Here is a 24,056-nt window from a genome sequence, read left to right on the forward strand (position 1 = left end):
ACTCTGCCATTATCCAGGATTTAATTTTATTACGCCTCGTCTCAAGGCAGTTCCTGCGGCATTAAGTAAACATCTTTAAGCTGTCAGGGTATTTCTCCTTCACCGGCTGTCAGCTTCCTTCTCCTCCACCAGCTGTCGGCTTCCTTAGTCTTAAGTAAACATTAATATTCCACGAAACAAAGTATGATAAATCTATTTTGGTGAAGTGTGCAAGGCTGGTGAGGTCTGGGCGGTGTGGTGGGGCTGGTGAGGCCTGGACGGTGTCGTGGGGCGTGAGGATGGACTCTCTAAACTTTATTTCACTACCAGAGAGCAGACCGCAGCTCCAGCCCCTCCAAGGAATGCTGGCTCTAATTTGAACCAGAAACAATTCACGGGCCTTTGGTGGTGTAGCCAGAAGGAGACGGCAGTCTAGTTCAGACGGCAGGGGACGGCAGTTGTAGCCCAGACGGCAGGGGACGGCAGCTAACCCTTGTATTGTCAGTGGTGGTTAGCGAGGTGGAGTTTGCTAGTGAGACTGCCCGGCGGACGGCTTTAATGCCATTGTTTACCTCTCACATGCTTTTCTTAATGGTATGGTTTACTCTTAATTGTATTTTCTTTTCATGGCGTTGTTTTACCCTTATTGGCGTTGTTTTACCCTTAATGGCGTTATTTTCTTAATGGCATCGATTCCCATATTGGTATTGTTTAACGTTTATGGTAAGAAGCCTTTGATGGCTTTTAAAGTGGCATTGGCCCCCTTTCAGGCAGCACTTAGCCACCTTTCAGGGAGCACTGGTTGGCTTTTCAGGGAGCACTGGCTGCCTTATCAGGGAGCACTGGCTGCCTTATCAGGAGCACTGGCTGCCTTATCAGGGAGCACTGGCTGCCTTATCAGGGAACACTGGCTGCCTTATCAGGGAGCACTGGCTGCCTTTTCAGGGAGCACTGGCTGCCTTTTCAGGGAGCACTGGCTGCCTTTTCAGGGAGCACTGGCTGCCTTTTCAGGGAGCACTGGCTGGCTTTTCAGGGAGCACTGGCTGCCTTTACAGGGAGCACTGGCTGCCTTTACAGGGAGCACTGGCTGCCTTTTCAGGGAGCACTGGCTGCCTTTTCAGGGAGCACTGGCTGCCTTTACAGGGAGCACTGGCTGCCTTTTCAGGGAGCACTGGCTGCCTTTTCAGGGAGCACTGGCTGCCTTTTCAGGGAGCACTGGCTGCCTTTTCAGGGAGCACTGGCTGCCTTTTCAGGGAGCACTGGCTGCCTTTTCAGGGAGCACTGGCTGCCTTTTCAGGGAGCACTGGCTGCCTTTTCAGGGAGCACTGGCTGCCTTTTCAGGGAGCACTGGCTGCCGTTTTAGAGGAATTGGCGACCTTTTATTGGCGCCGTGATCCTCTCGGTAACAACTTTCCTCCTAAAATTGTTTTCCTCCTTGTCATTAGCGAAATTGTTCTTATGGCTCTCTGGACGGGGAGGAGGATTTGTGGGCTTGGGCGCCTCTGGGGGATTGTATATGTTTAATTTTCTGGTAAATCTGGTGTATAGTTAGCGCTCTAGGGCTCACCATAGCCCGTGCTACGTGGAATTTTACATTCCAGGTAGCGAATCTTTAACAACAACAGCCAGAGCGACGTTCTCGATGCTATACTGCGAGTCTTGGAGTACACCCGTGTTGACCCGCCAAAGACACACCGAAACTACGACGTTGGTACAACGTTCGAACAAGTTTTAACTCTTCCTAACCAGTTATAACAACCAATATAGCAAGTTGTAACAACGTTCAAATATGTCATAAACACGTTAAGATGTAACAACTTTATTACAAGTTGTAACAAGCGGAAAATAGACAGTTTCGATTTGTGTTTCCAGGGTATACTGCCGCTATTTTCTGGTCCAGCGATCCTGAGTGGTTGATTAATTGGTCAGGTAACATGGTTGATGTCTGTGGTCCGTGTAAGGGCAAGGTTGATGCTACACCCCCGCTAGAACACTAATGTGTAACATTACCATATTACAAGTAATATGGAACATTATTTCCTGTTTGATTGTGGCCTGGATTGGCAGCTTCCGGTTGGTTGTCGCATAAAATTTCAGGTTCCAGCTGGCTGTTGATGAAATTATAAGTTTTCGGTTGATGGTGGTTGATGTAAATGGATTAAACAAGGCCGAAGCCTAGGTTAGCCAAAACAACATTTCTGGGCGGATGTGAGGCTTGAAAAATGCAAGCCTGTGGTCTTAAATTGTAGATTTTGAAACCTGTCATAAATGATATAGCGACTAGACGCTATATGTACTAAATAAGTACTCAAACGAGTCAGTGTTTTATACTAGTGATTCAGAGGGCCTGGGAAAGAAGCCAAAACCCGAACCTAACATTGCCAAGGACAAGTGATACACAATGATTTATTTTTTAGACTGACTCAGTATTATGTCTGTCAGAATTCTGATAGTACTAAATGAACCATTGTGTACAGAAGTCCATATTTTGTACGTTCCACCACATGCTTCCTGTATGTACTGTCGTTCTTGGGAATGGATTGAGATTTTGAGTTTGTGTGGTGTGCAATTATTTTAGTTTACACAAACAATTGTTAGTGTTTAACACAAGTGTTTCGTTAGTCTATTACCCCCTCCCCCCTGCCCTCAGGGTGAAAGGTTGCAATTTCCTGTCAGCGATGTTCCATAACGAAAAAGCTGCCATCCTATTGGTCGGCTTTACTAGTCTATATGGGAGCAGTGAAAGTGGTTACCATGGCAACGCGACAGATCAGTCTAACCCACCACATAAACTCTTGACAATGCGACAGTAATTATTTGTGGGGCTGGAGGCGTGCACCCCCCCCTCTGGGGGCTGGAGGCGTGCACCCCCCCTCTGGGGGGCTGGAGGCGTGCACCCCCTCCCCTCTGGGGGCTGGAGGCGTGCACCCCATCCCCTCTGGGGGCTGGAGGCGTGCAACCCCCCTCTGGGGGCTGGAGGCGTGCCCCCCCTCCCCTCTGTGGGGCTGGTGGCGTGCACCCCCCTCTGGTGGCTGGAGGCCTGTACCCCTCCCCTCTGGTGGCTGAGGCCTGTACCCCCTCCCCTCTGGGGCTGGAGGCCTGCACCCCCTCCCCTCTGGGGGCTGGAGGCCTGCACCCCCTCCCCTTTGCGGGGCTATACCGAAATTAATTTCGGTATAGGTTTTAGGCCGTACCATGGCATGGGCGGCCCGTCTCCCATGGGTCGTGCTTCCTTCTCAAGGAGAACAATGTTTTCTGCTATAATAGTGAGAGTTGCCACGCCCCATCACTTTCTATAACTTTATAAAGTTATAGAGATTAAATCCGTCATATCGCAACCTGTCCTCTTAAAAAGAACGTCGCATTTGGCCGTTTGCCCGTATGGCCGAATGTGGACGTAATTTGAAAATGAAAAAAAAATGAAAATAAATTTGGGATTTTTTTTTAACAGTAAGTTAAGGGTCCTCTGATAGGTTAGGTGGGCAGGAAATTGTCATAAAGTTTCAAAATGTTATGAAAAACGTGAATTGAAAGCTGCCTCTTCTATTTCTGCCAACCAACCAGAGGCTATTAAGAGTCTGATTCATTAGTGTATCTTACTAAGCACAAGTATTTAATTAACTATACAATTTTATCTCTGCAAAGAGCGAGATGAGAGATTCACTTTGATGCACCACCCACTTAAACTGTCTCAGAGGGGGAATGAAGTTGTGTGATTTGTGAGATGAACACAGCGATTCTGTCGCCCATTTGGCTGACAGGAGCGGCAGAGTCAAACCACAACACGTGGCCCTTAAAGACGAAGAGTCAGAGTGCCACCAACCACCGGTTACTCTGTGGTCATAGTGAGAGTCAGCCGTATACACCTGCTGCCCCCCCCCATACCCCCCATACTCTCTCTCTCTCTCTCTCTCTCTCTCTTTATCTCTATCTCTCTAAGCTCCATACTAGTAAGACGTTCTCACTAAATCTGGCATAAAGTTCCTGGGAACTTTGAGATCAGGATTAAAGAGGCACACACAGATTAATGTGAACAAATGTAATATTTATTATTTTTTTAAAGCATATCACTTTATCATTATCTCAAATCTGGTATCTAATGTCTAAGCCACTGATAAAGAGGTCTGGCATTGATGGTTTCTAGAGATTCAGGGGGAAAATATAGTAGTGTAGAATCGCGCGCTGTAAGCTCAATTGGATATTTTTTGTTACATCTGTTGGTAATAACATAAATTATTACCATCAAACTGCTTGAGGCATAACCCAGACGCGCAGTGATAGTCGTAGCCTGCTTCCTGTACCTGACTGTATCCGAGAGTCAAGTAGGATACTCGACTGTCGGATACAAACTTACCTTTAACAAAAAGTTAGACGGATACACGGATGTATCCACTCGTGTAAATAAACTCCCTCGCTCGCGTCAGTAGGCCTACTGTAGTATAACTGCCTCGCCTGGGCCAGTAGGCCTACTGTAGTATAACTGCCTCGCCTGGGCCAGTAGGCCTACTGTAGTATAACTGCCTCGCCTGGGCCAGTAGGTTCTACTGTAGTATAACTGCCTCGCCTGGGCCAGTAGGCCTACTGTAGTATAACTGCCTCGCCTGGGCCAGTAGGCCTACTGTAGTATAACTGCCTCGCCTGGGCCAGTAGGCCTACGGTAGTAATGCAGTACCGGAAGTTAGATAATAAATGTACAACACTTCAAACAAATATAGAAGTGAGCTGTGAGGGGGGTGGGGGGGAGGGGGGGCGGTGATGGTCAGAAGTGGGAAGTGAAGGGGGAGGAGCCTGAGTACAGCACGACTTGACTGACACTAACTGTCCCCCACTCCGGACCCCTCTCTCACTCCCCATCACTCCACACCTCCCCCCTCTCCCCTTCCCCACCCCTCTCTCCCCCATCCCCACCTGACAAGAACGAGCCTGCCTGAAAAGTCGCCAGTGTGCCTAGTCAACTTTCCTGTCACAAATACTGTACATCAATCCATCAAATTTTGTTTTCGTAAAAAAAATTGAAGTAGTTTTGTAGTAGTTTTTTGAAGTAGTGAAGTAGAACAAAATTGAATATTGACGTTTACAAAGCAACGGTATGAATGGGTTAGGTAGGCTGCTTGGGTTCGATAGTTTCTGGTTATTCAAAACAGTTGCATTTTACAATGTTAAATCGTTAGTTAGATAATCCGCTTTGATTCTCTTGTCACCTGACCTTTATGATTCGACACAAACAATAGCAGCAGCAGCAGCAGCAGCACATTAATGTTGTACTCGCCTAGATGTGCTTGCAGGGGTCGAGCTAGGCTCCTGGCCCCGCCTTCCGAACGTTCTTAGAGTAATGCAAAGACTCATTTCTTACGCTTTTATCATATTTATATTTAAAACTTAGGATCGAATTAGCTTCAATGACTCCTACGTCTTACCTGTTTCACTTATTGACGGTTCTGATTCTGGTAAAAGTTGTTTCTGACGTCCCTGTGACTCATTTGCGTCTCTAGTGTCCAGCTGTGACCCTTCGTTCTACTCTTCCAAGCTTTGAACAATGATGATTTGTCTACCTTATCGAGTTTCTTTAGAATCTTATATGTTATCATATTCCCCTATCTCTCCTTGTCTCTAGAATTGTGAGGTCCAGTTATCTCCATCTTTCCTCATAGCTTAAGCCCTTCAACTCGGGAATGAGTCTTGTCGCATATTTCTGGACTTTTTACAGTTTCTTCTTGTCCTTTTTCAGGTAGGGATTCCTTGGTGGGGATGCATATACAAGTGTGGGTCTCACCTTCGTTGTATATAATACCCGGAAAGCCCTTTTCAACAGATTTCTGAGAAAGGTGTGTGTGTGTATTTACTATTTGTGTCTTCAGAATCCAGCTATTAGCTCCTGGACCCCGCCTTTCTAACCAATCTATTTTTCCTATATTATGTCTACTACATGTATTCTCTCTCTCTCTCTCTCTCTCTCTTCTCTCTCTCTCTCTCTCTCTCTCTCTCTCTCTCTCTCTCTCTCTCTCTCTCACACACACGCGTGTGTGTTTGTGTTGACGCACCAGCCAGTTAGTGAGTTTGTTGTGGATGCCATTACATGGTGTTGTTGCATCATTCATTAATGGCCTTGTTAGAAATGTTGCAGCTGCAACATCCGAATTTGAAAACTTGGACAAAAATTTACATGTTGCATTGTGCTTATGCAAAGGTCGCTTTTTAATATAAGTTTACACAAAACTTAAGTTTAAAAATTATGATGCAATATGCCGGGTGATGAGTGGGGGTGGGGAGGGAGTGGGGTGGAAGTGGGGTGTGGGTGGTGGGTGTAGTGGATGTGGGGGTGGGGTGGGAGTGGGGGTGTGGGGTGGGAGTGGGGATGTGGGGTGGGAGTGGGATGTGGGGGTAGGCAGTATTTCTTTCACTACCACAAACGTGGCCGTTGATTTATACAATACTAACCAGCATACAGGTTTAGTCAGTCGACTGGCAAGATTTAGGTGTAGTCAGCTGACACAGGTAAGATGAAAGTCTTGTCATGGCTGGAATAATAAGCAGGTGTGATTAAATGTTTGTTTACTATTTGTTCCTTCTGGCTCGAGCTATTAGTTCTTGGACGCCGCTTTTCTAACTGTCGATTGTCTAATGTACTGACTCCGTACCTATTTTCCTCTCATATATACTACATATATTTCTCTCTAAGACACACACCCAGACCCAGTATGCAGCCCGTAGAAGCTGTCTAACTCCTAGGGGCATCAGGTGAAGGAAACTCTGCCCATCTGCGCTCTCACATCTCTGTGATTGTGGGGATGAGCTTCAGCTCTCGGGCCACTGCTTTTAACCCCTCAATCCAACCTATCTTCCCACAAAGAACGTCGCTTTTCGGTCGTATGCGTTACATAAGACCTACAATTGTCGTACTAGAAAATGGTAGCGGCTCGCGAAAGTGACGTACTGTCCCGTTTTCTGTTTTGGGTCCTCTGGTAAATTAGGAGAGGACATTTTACATTGACTATTTTCTTGTGGGAGGTCGGGCTGACTGACCAACTAATGGTAACCCAAGGTAACCACAGTGGCTGTTGCAGATGTGATTCAACAGAGATTTTGGGAACCTGTGCGCTAGGTGATTGAGTAGCCCGTCCTCCTGGTCAGTACAGTGACAGCCTCGCTTTTTCCAGGTCGGTGTTCAATCCCCCGATGGACGACACGGGCACCATTCCCTGCCTCCTCTTTCCTCATATCCCTTCCAGGTGCTATATCATCATGTCGGTTAAGCACTTTCTCCTGATAATTACTTGCATCTAAAGCAATGTGTTGCGTTTCTTCCACTTCACCTTCTCTTAGTTCGTCTACACAATTCCTGTTGAGTCATTCGAGGGCTTATTTCTTACATGAGATCACTTGATCGTGTACCAGTCATACCAAAAAGTGTGTTCTGGTCTGCAGTGTAATGGTGCTGAGTATTTTATGCGTGATCATATCCTCCCTATTCATTCTTTCTTCCAGGGACGTGGTATAAATCATTTAGTCTCCTCGTAACTCGTATCTCTCAGTCCTCTACACGTTCTTGAACTTAGTTTTACAATTGTGAAGATATCTAGGTCGAGGACTGGGCCGCGGGGACACTAAAAAAAGCCCCGAAATCATCTCAAGATAACCTCAAGATAGATCTAGATTCAATGAGTACCTAATCCCTCACGCCATGCTGACCACTGTTTGCTGAGAATAGTTTGTGGTTGTTTACTGCTTCACGTAGTAAACAATAGTAGGCTAACAAGGACATTTAGCATTAAATGGTTTTCTCCTTTCTTGTTTGCAAGAGTTGAGTTGTGTGTGGTTTGACCACGCTTAGCTTGTCTGTGTTGGAGGTCACTGGTGCGCGAGAGGTCACGGGTCTCATGGAGGTCACGATTATAAGAAGGTTGTGTAGGTCAAAGGTCATCATACCAGTGATCAATCTCGTATTCTGGCCTTTTAAGGTTGTGTTCAATAGCCGGGTGCAGTTTATGAATAATTTAATTTTTAATTTCCAACAGACTGTAGTAGATTTGATGTCAATGGATGACCTTTCAGAGGGGGCGAGCTGGGGGGGGGGGGGGGGTAAAAGATAATGGGAAAAAGGAGGAGTGGAAATGGGGGACATTGGGTAAAAGGGAGGAAGAGAGGAGTGAGAGAGACCCGGGCACCGCTGGGTACGCCATCTACTATACTATTTACAAATATATTTATATTCATTGCAAAATGCTGTGATTAAAACTGTATGTTCAATGATATCTGAGTGAAATATATGCGTATCTGTTCAAAGCTGGAGGCCATACGCCAGGAGCTAGGCTCATCCAAATTGGCACAAGGAATGGTCCTGGGTATGGGATGGTCATAGGCTGGTCGGGGTCGGCATAATTCAAAATGGAACAGCGTGTCAGGGCTACATTCAGACCCTCCCTCTCCCGCGATAATTTTTAGCACTGTCCGCTAGCTACGCAGCTAAATATTTAGCCGCAACTCTAACCACTGAACTACTGAACGTCCACTGTAAGAGAGGATCTCAAAGATTCGTGATTGGTATTCAATTGAGACTCGATGAGGCCTCCTTGTCCAAGTTTGTGAAGGATACACGGACGTTGGCCAGCATGCCATATGCTGCGCTTGTTCTGCTAATGGGGCTTCTGGCATTTTATCTTCATATGTTGATCATATGTTCATATAGTTGATATATATACAGTTGAGTTATGGGAATCAACACTTCATATGTTGATACAGGCTTTAAGTATTCGCTACAATGACTCATACAGGGCGCAGGTATTGACCATCAATCGTCCATACAGGACACGAGTATTGACCTACAGTCGTCCATACAGGACAAGAGTATTGACCTACAGTCGTCCATACAGGACACGAGTATTGACCTACAGTCGTCCATACAGGACAAGAGTATTGACCTACAGTCGTCCATACAGGACACAAGTATTGACCGTACACTGATGCTGGAAGAATCTGTGACTGGCACGTTGCCAAAAGTCTATAGTTAAAAGTGACAATCAGTGTCCGTAGACTTTCAAACATATCTTCTGCTTGGGTGGATCTTATATGGCCCTGTATGACTAACCATCCTACGAGATGGGACTTTTAGTATCACTGCTGTCTTATTCACTCTGGTGTTGACACACCCACAAACACACACACACACACACACACACACACACCACACACACACACACACACTTGTCTTGTGACCATCGTGTTGGGTGGACGTGGGTTGGGAGCTCCAGGTTCACTAGTGGAGTGGGAGGGGTAATCAGGCAACTTCGAAGTGAAAAAGTGTGTACAAGTGAATGAAAAAACCTTGAGTTTTGGCCAGAGCCATAAAGTAGTGAAGAAAAACAGTTTAAATAGCGTAATTCAAAATAGTTGTAGTATTGTGGCAGTGTGTAGTGTGGAGCAGACCTCACCGACCTCTGACCGCGTGACCTCACCCCGGCAGCAACCCTCCTACCACCACGGGGACGACGCTTGGAGATTCACTCACCTATTGTGTTAGCAGGACGGTAAGATACTTGGAACCCCTGTGGGTAAGGTTGCATTATAGCAATGACTAGGTCAGGAAGGGCGTCTAGGTCCAGCAGTATTATGATTGAGGAAGAAGATAGGTTTGTGGAGAAGATGATTGGGAAATTTGTAGAGAAGAGGGATGTTTGGATAGGTGATCTAATCCAGGGGATTAAAAGTGAAGTCTTTAATAAGATACAGGGCGAGGTTCAAAGACTCAAACAAGAGTTTATGGATTATATTCAAGAGGAAATCAGGAAGAGCAGGGTAGAATGGCAAGGAGAAATATCTAGGCTTACTAATGAATTTGGCAGGAATAAGGGAAGCTTGGCAGGGGAAGGGGAAGTAGTAGTAGTAGGTGGAGTAGCGGGTGTAGGAGGGGTGGGGGTCAGCCAGGGAGAGGGCCACCAGCATGACCCTGAACTGAGAAAGAGGACAATCATAATCCATGGATTACTTGAAGCCAGGGCACCATCGAGGCAGGAAAGGATGGAGATTGAGGATTTGGAACTACAGGGGATCTTGAGAGACATGAGAGCCCAGATGGCAGGGAATGAGGTGCAAGTCCACCGACGCATTGGACCATACAACTGTAACAGGAAACGACCTGTCCTGGTACAGTTCACTAACGAAGAGGCAGTGGATTACATACTGCATCACAAACACCTACTCAGAGGTAGCGAAAATTACTACAACGTATTTATTGACAAATTCATGACGAAGGAGGAACAGATTGCCCACAGAGCAAGCAAACAACAATACGACTCTTCCCATTTGAGCGCAGCTACACACCCCAGTGCTAATCCACCCCATGCTAACCAGCTCACACGTGCTTCTCAGGGCACCCCTTTCCCAAATCAGCCGCCCCTGCTTATCTCCCCAGCACATCCCTTGACCCCTCTGACCCCACTGGAGTCAAATTCATCCCACATTCCAAGGACCCCCTCATCACCTCAACCCCCAAAACCCGTCCAGCCCTCGTCCCCTCAACCCCCAAAACCCACCCAGCTCTCATCTCCTCAACCCCCAAATCCCATCCAGACCTCATCCCCTCAACCCCAAGAACCCACCCAGACCTCATCCCATCAACACCCAAAGCCTACCCTGCCCTCACCCCTCCTCATCCCCTCTCCTTCCATGTGACCCCCCACCCTTGCGAGGGAGGTGGGAGGTCCCCCCCACCCCCTCTATCCATCCCCCTCCCAACCTCTCAACCTCTATCTGTCTCCCAACCTTACGCCATCTCCCAACCCCTCTATGCCCTCCCTAATCTTCAGACCCAGTATGCCCTTCCTACTCCAGACCTACCTACCCAGGCCCTACCCCAGACCCTCCTACCTACCTTCCTAGAAGCCCAGCCCCCAGTAGCCCCCCAAGCACCCCTCCTGAACTCTTTCACCCCCCATACACCCCCCGGACCCCCCCAGACACCCCCTGGATCCCCCCGGACATCCCCCGGACCCTCCCCGCCCCCAGTCATCCCCCAGACACCCCCCAGATCCCCCAGATCCCCTCTGCCCCCAGTCACCCCCCAGACATCCCCCAGATCCCCCCAGACCCCCAGAGAAAGGGAGAACTCTGGTACAAGAGTTTCCATGAAGAATCTCAAGGTTTGGTACACCAATGCTGATGGGGTATCTAATAAAGCAGAAGAGATAAAAGAAAGAGTGAGTGAAGCAGATCCTGACATAGTTGCAATTGTGGAAACTAAAATTAATGACATGATCTCAGATGCTATCTTTCCTGAAGGGAACCAGGTGATACGAAAAGAGAGGACACAGAGACAGGGAGGGGGAGTAGCACTCCTAATAAAGCGGAAATGGAAGTTTGAAGACCTGGGAAATCGAGTTACCAATGAGTGCACAAGCTTCATACATGGAACTCTGACAGTAGATGGGAGGAAGATTGTGATCATGGTAATCTACAATCCCCCACCAAACAGTAGAAGACCCAGGCAGGAGTATGATGACAACAACAAAGCATGTATTGATGAACTGCAGAAGGCAGCAACACTAGCCCACAGAATGAGAGCGAAGCTGCTGATCATGGGGGACCTAAATCATGGAGAGATAAATTGGGAATCAAGGAATCCCCATGGAGGGGATGAAACGTGGGGAGCAAAATTAGTAGATGTTATAGACAGGAATTTCCTGACACAACATGTGAAGGAAGACACAAGGGAAAGAGGAGGAGATGCACCGAGCCTATTAGACCTGATTTTCACCCAGAACGTAGAAGATATCGAGAATTTAGAGCATGAAATACCTCTAGGGGCCAGTGACCATTGTGTCCTAGTCTTTGACTACATGATGGAATTCAAAATTATGACCATGGGACAAGAGATCTGGGAAAGGAGAGCTGACTACAGGAAAGGGGACTATATGAGGATAAGGGACTATCTGGGTGAAGTGCAGTGGGAGGAAGAAATTAGAGGAAAAACAGTCCAAGATATGATGGACCTAGTCATACAGAAATGCCAGGAGGCCGAAGAGAGATTTATACCAACGGTAAAGGGAAAAAATAAGAAGGAATATAATAACCCATGGTTTAATAGACAGTGTCAGGAAGCAAAAATGGCCAGCAGGCGGGAGTGGAGGAAGTACAGAAGACAAAGAACAGAGGACAACAGAAGCAGATACAACAGAGCTAGGAACGATTACATTAACATAAGACGAACATCGGAAAGGGACTATGAGAACGATATTGCAATCAAAGCGAAAAAACAACCTAAGTTACTACACAGTCATATAAGAAGAAAAATGTCGGTGAACGACCAAGTGACAAGACTAAGGAAGACAGAGGGGGCATATACTGAAAGTGACAAGGAAATCTGCGAGGCACTGAATGCCAGTTTCCATGGAGTGTTCACTACCGAGCCTGAGCAGCTCCCATTGTTGGAAGGGGTTACCCTAGATGAAAGACTATCAGATATAGAGGTGACAGCAGAGGAGGTAATGAAACAGTTGACAACTCTAGATGCAACTAAAGCAGTTGGACCAGACAAAGTATCACCGTGGATACTAAAAGAAGCAGCACAGGCCCTCAGCGTGCCTCTGGCAATGATCTTTAATGAGTCACTTATGTCAGGAGAATTGCCCAGTTGCTGGAAGAAGGCAAATGTCGTGCCGATCTTCAAGAAAGGAGATAGGGAGGAGGCACTTAACTACAGACCTGTATCACTGACAAGCATCCCCTGTAAAATACTGGAAAGAATAATTAGGCTACGACTGGTTGCACACCTGGAGAACATTAGGTTTGTGAACAAACATCAACATGGGTTCTGGACAGGGAAATCGTGCCTAACAAACCTTCTGGAATTCTATGATAAAATAACGAGGATAAGACAGGACAGAGATGGTTGGGCAGACTGCATATTTCTGGACTGCCAAAAAGCCTTTGATACAGTACCGCACATGAGACTGCTGTTCAAGCTCGAGAGGCAGGCGGGGGTGGGGGGAAAGGTCCTAGAATGGATAAGGAACTACCTAACAGGAAGGAGCCAAAGAGTTACGGTAAGGGGCGAGAAGTCGGACTGGCGAACAGTAACAAGTGGAGTACCACAAGGATCGGTGCTGGGACCAATTCTATTTCTTGTATATGTTAACGACATGTTTACAGGCGTAGAGTCCTACATGTCGATGTTTGCGGATGATGCAAAGTTGATGAGAAGAGTTGTGACAGATGAGGATTGCAGGATCCTCCAAGAGGACCTGAACAGATTGCAGAGATGGTCAGAGAAATGGCTACTAGAATTCAACACGAGCAAATGTAAAGTTATGGAAATGGGACTAGGAGATAGGAGACCAAAGGGACAGTACACAATGAAGGGGAACAGCCTACCTGTAACGACGCGTGAAAGAGACCTGGGGGTGGACGTAACACCTAATCTATCTCCTGAGGCACATATTAATAGGATAACGACAGCAGCGTACTCTACACTGGCAAAAGTTAGAACATCATTCAGAAACCTAAGTAAGGAGGCATTTAGGGCGCTTTACACTGCCTACGTAAGGCCAGTCTTAGAGTATGCCGCCTCATCATGGAGTCCCCATCTGAAGAAGCATATAATGAAACTGGAAAAGGTTCAGAGGTTTGCAACGAGACTCGTCCCAGAGCTACGAGGGATGGGGTATGAAGAGCGCCTGAGGGAACTGTGCCTTACGACACTAGAAAGAAGAAGGGAGAGGGGGGACATGATAGGAACGTATAAGATACTCAGAGGAATTGACAGAGTGGACATAGACGAAATGTTCACACGGAATAGTAACAGAACGAGAGGACATGGATGGAAGCTTGAAACTCAGATGAGTCACAGAGATGTAAGGAAGTTTTCTTTTAGCGTGAGAGTAGTGGGGAAATGGAATGCACTTCAGGAACAGGTTGTGGAAGCAAATACTATTCATAATTTTAAAACCAGGTATGATAGGGAAATGGGACAGGAGTCATTGCTGTAAACAACCGATGCTCGAAAGGCGGGATCCAAGAGTCAATGCTCGATCCTGCAAGCACATATAGGTGAGTACATATAGGTGAGTACACACACACCAACCACACCTGTCACAGGAACAGCACACACACACACACCAACCACACCTGTCACAGGAACAGCACACACACACCAACCACACCTGTCACAGGAACAGCACACACACACACCAACCACACCTGTCACAGGAACAGCACACACACACACCAACCACACCTGTCACAGGAACAGCGCACACACACCAACCACACCTGTCACAGGCTGTGGTGGGTATGTGGGCCTGCGGGCCGCTCCAAGCAACAGCCTGGTGGACCAAACTCTCACAAGTCGAGCCTGGCCTCGGGCCGGGCTTGGGGAGTAGAAGAACTCCCAGAACCCCATCAACCAGGTATCAACCAACCAGGTATATATAAATTATGTCGTACCTAGTAGCCAGAACGCACTTCTCACCCTATTATGCAAGGCCCGATTTGCCTAATAAGCCAAGTTTTCATGAATTAATGTTTTTTCGACTACCTAACCTAACTTTTTCAGCTACCTAACCTAATCTAACCTTTAAAGATAGGTTAGGTTAGGTTAGGTAGGGTTGGTTAGGTTCGGTCATATATCTACGTTAATTTCAACTCCAATAAAAAAATTGACCTCATACAAAATGAAATGGGTAGCTTTATCATTTCAGAAGAAAAAATTTGAGAAAATATATTAATTCAGGAAAACTTGGCTTATTAGGCAAATCGGGCCTTGCATAGCAGGCCGAGTACGACGTTCTGGCTACTATGTACAACATTATATATTATATATATACCGGGCTGTGGTGGGTATGTGGGCCTGCGGACCGCTCCAAGCAACAGCCTAGTGGACCAAATTCTCACAAGTCAAGCCTGGCCTCGGGCTGGGCTTGGGGAGTAGAACTCCCGGAACCCCATAAACCCCATAAACCCCGGAACACACACACACACACACACACACACACACACACACACACACACACACACACACACACACACACACACACACACACACACACACACACACACACACACTAGGAAGAACATTAGGGACATACTCGAGTAAGGTTATGCTTCCTGCGATGCCAAGAAGGGAGCGGAGAACGATCGCCAGCACCACATGGGTCTGTATTGTTGCTCTGAAATACCCTAAGACTATAGACATTTTCTAATATACATTAATAACCTTTCATGTCAGTTATTTAGTGTGCACCCCATACCCATCCCGTGGGCGGTGGTGGAAAGGGTTACAAAGGCACATAATGGGTTCAGGAACCGAACCCTATACTTCATTTAGCTTAGCAAGTGACAATGTATGTCCTGACATTAAATATAACATTTCACTGATCTATCAGTGTTTGCTGACGATGCATTAATGGATGAGAAAAACAAGACAGGAAGATTTGAGAGAGAATGCAAGTGGAGCAAGAGCCTCTAAGCGAACTTCAGAGATGTTGACCAGACTACACACTAGAAGGTGAAGGGACGACGACGTTTCGGTCCGTCCTGGACCATTCTCAAGTCGATTGAGATGGTTTGAGCTTCCGGAATTCAACATAGCCTAGCCACAACGCTGACGCAGAATAACAGACGCAGCGTAGGCTGGTCTATACAAAGCTGGCGAAGGTCCAGAGAGCCTTCAGGAACCTAACTACAGAAGCCTTCAAAATAGTGTCACGGTTGATACTTGGTTGATGGGGTTCTGGGAGTTGTTCTACTCCCCAAGCCCGGCCCGAGGCCAGGCTTGACTTGTGAGAGTTTGGTCCACCAGGCTGTTGCAATGCTGCAGTGTGCAGCATAGACTAATCCTTGCGAGACCCTACCTGCAAGTTCGGTGCCCCACCATGGAATCACACCGGAGGAAACTTAAACTGGCTCACAGAACATAAGAATAACCCGGTAACTGTTAAGGTATCGTTTAATACCTTATTAATATCCCCCTTGTTATGCCCTGTCATCGTCTTGGACACTTCATATCATGTCACTAACTCTTCGCCTTTCTAGAAAATGGAAATGAAGTTTTCTCAATTTCTTTTCATATGGAAGGTGTCTAATTCCTGGAATTAACTTTGTTAACCTTCGCTAAACGCGACCAGAATTGAACGGCATAACTAGGGCAAGATACAGCTGAAGTACTACAAGATACAATGAATACAATCATTGTTCCACTGCTAACGCTTCTTGAAACATCTCTGTACGGTATCCTATTTGTCGTCTTCCGAATATTTATGCATTGGTATTTTTACTTAAATTCCTAATCATGAGCCACAGATCTAATTCGCAATCAGACAAAGCCATTCCAATACCATCCAACTGATATCTGGAAACTGTCATCATTACCTGGCCTTAGAACCCTACATTTCTTAGTACTAAACTGCATCTGCCAATCATCCAACAGCCAATCTAGATCTTTTTGAAGTGATCTTGAGTTTTAAATAGATTTCCAAATCAATTTTCGAGTCATCGTTTCCACTCTGCAAATATTGCTACTCAAATCGTGAATTTAAAGCATAGCGATATAGAAGCAAAATGGCCTAGGGTTTAGGCCTAGAGAACGAGGGCCAAATTCACGAAAGCACTTACGAACCTGTACATCTTTTCTCAATCTTTGGCGGCTTTATTATCAATTAAAGCAAGAAGAAAATCTAGTTTCCTCTTGAAGATGTCCACGGTTGTTTCGGCAATATTTCTTATACTCGCTGGGAGGATGTTGAACAACTGTGGACCTCTGATGTTTATACAGTGTTCTCTGATTGTGCCTATGGCACCTCTTCTCTTCACTGGTTCAATTCTGCATTTTCTTCCATATCGTTCACTCCAGTATGTTGTTATTTTACTGAGTAGATTTGGGACCTGACCCTCCAGTATTTTCCATGTGTATATTATTTGGTATCTCTCTCGTCTCCTTTCTAGTGAGTACATTTGGAGAGCTTTGAGTGGGCGACAACCACGACAACCAATCACCCCACTAACCAGGCTCTGACTACCTCGTGACTACCTCCTTGAGGTGATTACGGGAGCAGTGTCCCTGTGGCAAGTCTCTGATTAGGCCTTTTGATTAACAGTCTGATCAATAAGACTGTTGGTTAGCGCAGTCCAGAGTTCAAGGTAACTAGGTCGAGGAAGAGACAGCCCGTTGAATCAGGTATTCCATTGGAGGTGTTAAGCACGCCCACCAACCAGGTCCAACACGCCCACCAACCAGGTCCAGCACGCCCACCAACCAGGTCCAGCACGCCCACCAACCAGGTCCAGCACGCCCACCAACCAGGTCCAGCACGCCCACCAACCAGGTCCAGCACGCCCACCAACCAGGTTCGGAACGCCCACCAACCAGGTCCGGAACGCCCACCAACCAGGTCCAGCACGCCCACCAACCAGGTCCAGCACGCCCACCAACCAGGTCCAGCACGCCCACCAACCAGGTCCAGCACGCCCACCAACCAGGTCCAGCACGCCCACCAACCAGGTCCAGCACCCCCACCAACCAGGTCCAGCACCCCCACCAACCAGGTCCAGCACGCCCACCAACCAGGTCCAGCACGCCCACCAACCAGGTCCAGCACGCCCACCAACCAGGTCCAGCACGCCCACCAACCAGGTCCAGCACGCCCACCAACCAGGTCCAACACGCCCACCAACCAGGTCCAGCACGCCCACCAACCAGGTCCAACACCGCCCACCAACCAGGTCCAACACCGCCCACCAACCAGGTCCAACACCGCCCACCAACCAGGTCCAACACCGCCCACCAACCAGGTCCAACACCGCCCACCAACCAGGTCCAACACCGCCCACCAACCAGGTCCAACACCGCCCACCAACCAGGTCCAACACCGCCCACCAACCAGGTCCAACACCGCCCACCAACCAGGTCCAACACCGCCCACCAACCAGGTCCAACACCGCCCACCAACCAGGTCCAACACCGCCCACCAACCAGGTCCAACACCGCCCACCAACCAGGTCCAACACCGCCCACCAACCAGGTCCAACACCGCCCACCAACCAGGTCCAACACCGCCCACCAACCAGGTCCAACACCGCCCACCAACCAGGTCCAACACCGCCCACCAACCAGGTCCAACACCGCCCACCAACCAGGTCCAGCACGCCCACCAACCAGGTCCAGCACGCCCACCAACCAGGTCCAGCACGCCCACCAACCAGGTCCAGCACGCCCACCAACCAGGTCCAGCACGCCCACCAACCAGGTCCAGCACGCCCACCAACCAGGTCCAGCACGCCCACCAACCAGGTCCAGCACGCCCACCAACCAGGTCCAGCACGCCCACCAACCAGGTCCAGCACGCCCACCAACCAGGTCCAACACCGCCCACCAACCAGGTCCAACACCGCCCACCAACCAGGTCCAACACCGCCCACCAACCAGGTCCAACACCGCCCACCAACCAGGTCCAACACCGCCCACCAACCAGGTCCAACACCGCCCACCAACCAGGTCCAACACCGCCCACCAACCAGGTCCAACACCGCCCACCAACCAGGTCCAACACCGCCCACCAACCAGGTCCAACACCGCCCACCAACCAGGTCCAACACCGCCCACCAACCAGGTCCAACACCGCCCACCAACCAGGTCCAACACCGCCCACCAACCAGGTCCAACACCGCCCACCAACCAGGTCCAACACCGCCCACCAACCAGGTCCAACACCGCCCACCAACCAGGTCCAACACCGCCCACCAACCAGGTCCAACACCGCCCACCAACCAGGTCCAACACCGCCCACCAACCAGGTCCAACACCGCCCACCAACCAGGTCCAACACCGCCCACCAACCAGGTCCAACACCGCCCACCAACCAGGTCCAACACCGCCCACCAACCAGGTCCAACACCGCCCACCAACCAGGTCCAACACCGCCCACCAACCAGGTCCAACACCGCCCACCAACCAGGTCCAACACGCCCACCAACCAGGTCCAACACGCCCACCAACCAGGTCCAACACGCCCACCAACCAGGTCCAACACGCCCACCAACCAGGTCCAACACGCCCACCAACCAGGTCCAGCACGCCCACCAACCAGGTCCAGCACGCCCACCAACCAGGTCCAGCACGCCCACCAACCAGGTCCAGCACGCCCACCAACCAGGTCCAGCACGCCCACCAACCAGGTCCAGCACGCCCACCAACCAGGTCCAGCACGCCCACCAACCAGGTCCAGCACGCCCACCAACCAGGTCCAGCACGCCCACCAACCAGGTCCAACACGCCCACCAACCAGGTCCAACACGCCCACCAACCAGGTCCAACACGCCCACCAACCAGGTCCAACACGCCCACCAACCCGGTCCAACACCCCCACCAACCAGGTCCAACACCCCCACCAACCAGGTCCAACACCCCCACCAACCAGGTCCAACACCCCCACCAACCAGGTCCAACACCCCCACCAACCAGGTCCAACACCCCCACCAACCAGGTCCAACACCCCCACCAACCAGGTCCAACACCCCCACCAACCAGGTCCAACACCCCCACCAACCAGGTCCAACACCCCCACCAACCAGGTCCAACACCCCCACCAACCAGGTCCAACACCCCCACCAACCAGGTCCAACACCCCCACCAACCAGGTCCAACACCCCCACCAACCAGGTCCAGCACGCCCACAGGTCCAACACGCCCACCAACCAGGTCCAACACGCCCACCAACCAGGTCCAACACGCCCACCAACCAGGTCCAACACGCCCACCAACCAGGTCCAACACCCCCACCAACCAGGTCCAACACGCCCACCAACCAGGTCCAACACGCCCACCAACCAGGTCCAACACGCCCACCAACCAGGTCCAACACGCCCACCAACCAGGTCCAGCACGCCCACCAACCAGGTCCAGCACGCCCACCAACCAGGTCCAGCACGCCCACCAACCAGGTCCAGCACGCCCACCAACCAGGTCCAGCACGCCCACCAACCAGGTCCAGCACGCCCACCAACCAGGTCCAACACGCCCACCAACCAGGTCCAACACGCCCACCAACCAGGTCCAGCACGCCCACCAACCAGGTCCAGCACGCCCACCAACCAGGTCCAGCACGCCCACCAACCAGGTCCAGCACGCCCACCAACCAGGTCCAGCACCGCCCACCAACCAGGTCCAACACCGCCCACCAACCAGGTCCAACACCGCCCACCAACCAGGTCCAACACCGCCCACCAACCAGGTCCAACACCGCCCACCAACCAGGTCCAACACCGCCCACCAACCAGGTCCAACACCGCCCACCAACCAGGTCCAACACCGCCCACCAACCAGGTCCAACACCGCCCACCAACCAGGTCCAACACCGCCCACCAACCAGGTCCAACACCGCCCACCAACCAGGTCCAACACCGCCCACCAACCAGGTCCAACACCGCCCACCAACCAGGTCCAACACCGCCCACCAACCAGGTCCAACACCGCCCACCAACCAGGTCCAACACCGCCCACCAACCAGGTCCAACACCGCCCACCAACCAGGTCCAACACCGCCCACCAACCAGGTCCAACACCGCCCACCAACCAGGTCCAACACCGCCCACCAACCAGGTCCAACACGCCCACCAACCAGGTCCAACACGCCCACCAACCAGGTCCAACACGCCCACCAACCAGGTCCAACACGCCCACCAACCAGGTCCAACACGCCCACCAACCAGGTCCAACACGCCCACCAACCAGGTCCAACACGCCCACCAACCAGGTCCAACACGCCCACCAACCAGGTCCAGCACGCCCACCAACCAGGTCCAACACCCCCACCAACCAGGTCCAACACCCCCACCAACCAGGTCCAACACCCCCACCAACCAGGTCCAACACCCCCACCAACCAGGTCCAACACCCCCACCAACCAGGTCCAACACCCCCACCAACCAGGTCCAACACCCCCACCAACCAGGTCCAACACCCCCACCAACCAGGTCCAACACCCCCACCAACCAGGTCCAGCACGCCCACAGGTCCAACACGCCCACCAACCAGGTCCAACACGCCCACCAACCAGGTCCAACACCCCCACCAACCAGGTCCAACACGCCCACCAACCAGGTCCAACACCCCCACCAACCAGGTCCAACACGCCCACCAACCAGGTCCAACACGCCCACCAACCAGGTCCAACACGCCCACCAACCAGGTCCAACACGCCCACCAGCCAGGTCCAACACGCCCACCAACCAGGTCCAACACGCCCACCAACCAGGTCCAACACGCCCACCAACCAGGTCCAACACGCCCACCAACCAGGTCCAACACGCCCACCAACCAGGTCCAACACGCCCACCAACCAGGTCCAACACGCCCACCAACCAGGTCCAACACGCCCAGCACCAACCACCACACTTCCCTTACATAGTCCTCCCATACCACGTGTTCCTCATCCACACATTTCAACGTTCTACTGGTAATATAGCCAAACATCCCCCCCCCCCACACACACACACAACTCCCTCCTATAACGAACCAACGACCACCTTCAAATAACGTACATATCCCTCAAGTTACACTACTGTGATCCTAATTAAAGTTATTACGGAACACGAGCTATACTCAATAACATTAAATATCACGACAATGCTCCAATACAGGGAGGTTGCACAAGCCAGGCAGGTATGTGGGAGCGCGAATTCCTCTCCCAACAAACAGTGCGTTACACCAACCAACACAGACTGGTGTAACACCAACACCAGTGGTTTACAACACTGGCCACCAACTCCCACTCAACCTCACGGCTGCGGCGGCGGCGGCGACCTCCAAGGCCAAATACCGGTGTGGAGCAAGGCAGTGTTCACCAGGTATACTACCCTCCCCCCTCCCCACACACACCACTACACAGCAGACATATTCCTGACACACACACACACACACACACACACACACACACACACACACACACACACACACACACACACACACACACACCGCTACACAGCAGACATATTCCTGACACACACACACACACACACACACACACACACACACACACACACACACACACACACACACACACACACACACACACACACACACACACAGCTACACAGCAGACATATTCCTCCCACACAAACATCACTGAAGAGTGGGCATATTCCTCCCACACAAACATCACTGAAGAGTGGACATATTCCTCCCACACAAACATCACTGAAGAGTGGACATATTCCTCCCACACAAACATCACTGAAGAGTGGGCATATTCCTCCCACACAAACATCACTGAAGAGTGGGCATATTCCTCCCACACAAACATCACTGAAGAGTGGACATATTCCTCCCACACAAACATTACTGAAGAGTGGACATATTCCTCCCACACAAACATTACTGAAGAGTGGACATATTCCTCCCACACAAACATCACTGAAGAGTGGGCATATTCCTCCCACACAAACATCACTGAAGAGTGGACATATTCCTCCCACACAAACATCACTGAAGAGTGGACATATTCCTCCCACACAAACATCACTGAAGAGTGGACATATTCCTCCCACACAAACATCACTGAAGAGTGGACATATTCCTCCCACACAAACATTACTGAAGAGTGGACATATTCCTCCCACAATGGTGTAAAACAATAATATTCCTCCCACATACGATTTGGTCCCACGCACGGTATATAACCTGTCACTCCCACAACCTGCCATCCATGATGAACAAGGTCCCACAACCTCTGTACCATGATGAATAAGGTCCCCACAACCTGTACTATGATGAATAAGGCTCCCGCAACCTCTGTACCATGATGAATAAGGTCCCCACAACCTCTGTACCATGATGAATAAGGTCCCCACAACCTCTGTACCATGATGAATAAGGTCCCCACAACCTCTGTACCATGATGAATAAGGTCCCCACAACCTCTGTACCATGATGAATAAGGTCCCCACAACCTCTGTACCATGATGAATAAGGTCCCCACAACCTCTGTACCATGATGAATAAGGTCCCCACAACCTCTGTACCATGATGAATAAGGTCCCCACAGCCTCTGTACCATGATGAATAAGGTCCCCACAGCCTCTGTACCATGATGAATAAGGTCCCCACAACCTCTGTACCATGATGAATAAGGTCCCCACAACCTCTGTACCATGATGAATAAGGTCCCCACAACCTCTGTACCATGATGAATAAGGTCCCCACAACCTCTGTACCATGATGAATAAGGTCCCCACAACCTCTGTACCATGATGAATAAGGTCCCCACAACCTCTGTACCATGATGAATAAGGCTCCCACAACCTCTGTACCATGATGAATAAGGCTCCCACAACCTCTGTACCATGATGAATAAGGTCCCCACCTCTGTACCATGATGAATAAGGTCCCCACAACCTCTGTACCATGATGAATCAGGTCCCCACCTCTGTACCATGATGAATAAGGTCCCCACAACCTCTGTACCATGATGAATAAGGTCCTCACAACCTCCCATGACGAACAAGGTCCCCACAACCTCCTCCATGATGAATAAGGCCCTTACAACTTTAACTTTGATGACTAAAGCTCCCACAACCTCTGAACCATGATGAATAAGGTGGAACAACTGCCTCCATGATGAATAAGGTGGAACAACTGCCTCCATGATGAATAAGGCTCCCACTATCTCTGCACCATGATGAATAAGGCCCTCAACCTTGCACCATGATGAATAAGGCCCTCAACCTTGCACCATGATGAATAAGGCCCTCAACCTCTGCACCATGATAAGGCCCTCAACCTCTGCACCATGATAAGGCCCTCAACCTTGCACCATGATGAATAAGGCTCCCATTACCTCTGCACCATGATGAATAAGGCCCTAACAACCTTGCACCATGATGAATAAGACTCCCATTACCTCTGCACCATGATGAATAAGGCCCTCATCCTTGCACCATGATGAATAAGGCTCCCACAACCTTGCACCATGATGAATAAGGCTCCCATTACCTCTGCACCATGATGAATAAGGCCCTCACAACCTTGCACCATGATGAATAAGGCTCCCACAACCTTGCACCATGATGAATAAGGCTCCCATTACCTCTGCACC

General features: G+C 49.9%; 1 protein-coding gene across 1 annotated transcript in view; it reads right to left on the reverse strand.

Moving 5' to 3' along the window:
• The window catches only part of LOC123761405 (uncharacterized), a 237,511-nt gene that overhangs the window by 211,401 nt on the left and 2,054 nt on the right, over window positions 1-24,056 (reverse strand). The gene's annotated exons all lie outside the window — the stretch shown is intronic.

The sequence above is a fragment of the Procambarus clarkii genome, chromosome 7 (assembly GCF_040958095.1).
Source record: "Procambarus clarkii isolate CNS0578487 chromosome 7, FALCON_Pclarkii_2.0, whole genome shotgun sequence".
NCBI lineage: Eukaryota > Metazoa > Arthropoda > Malacostraca > Decapoda > Cambaridae > Procambarus > Procambarus clarkii.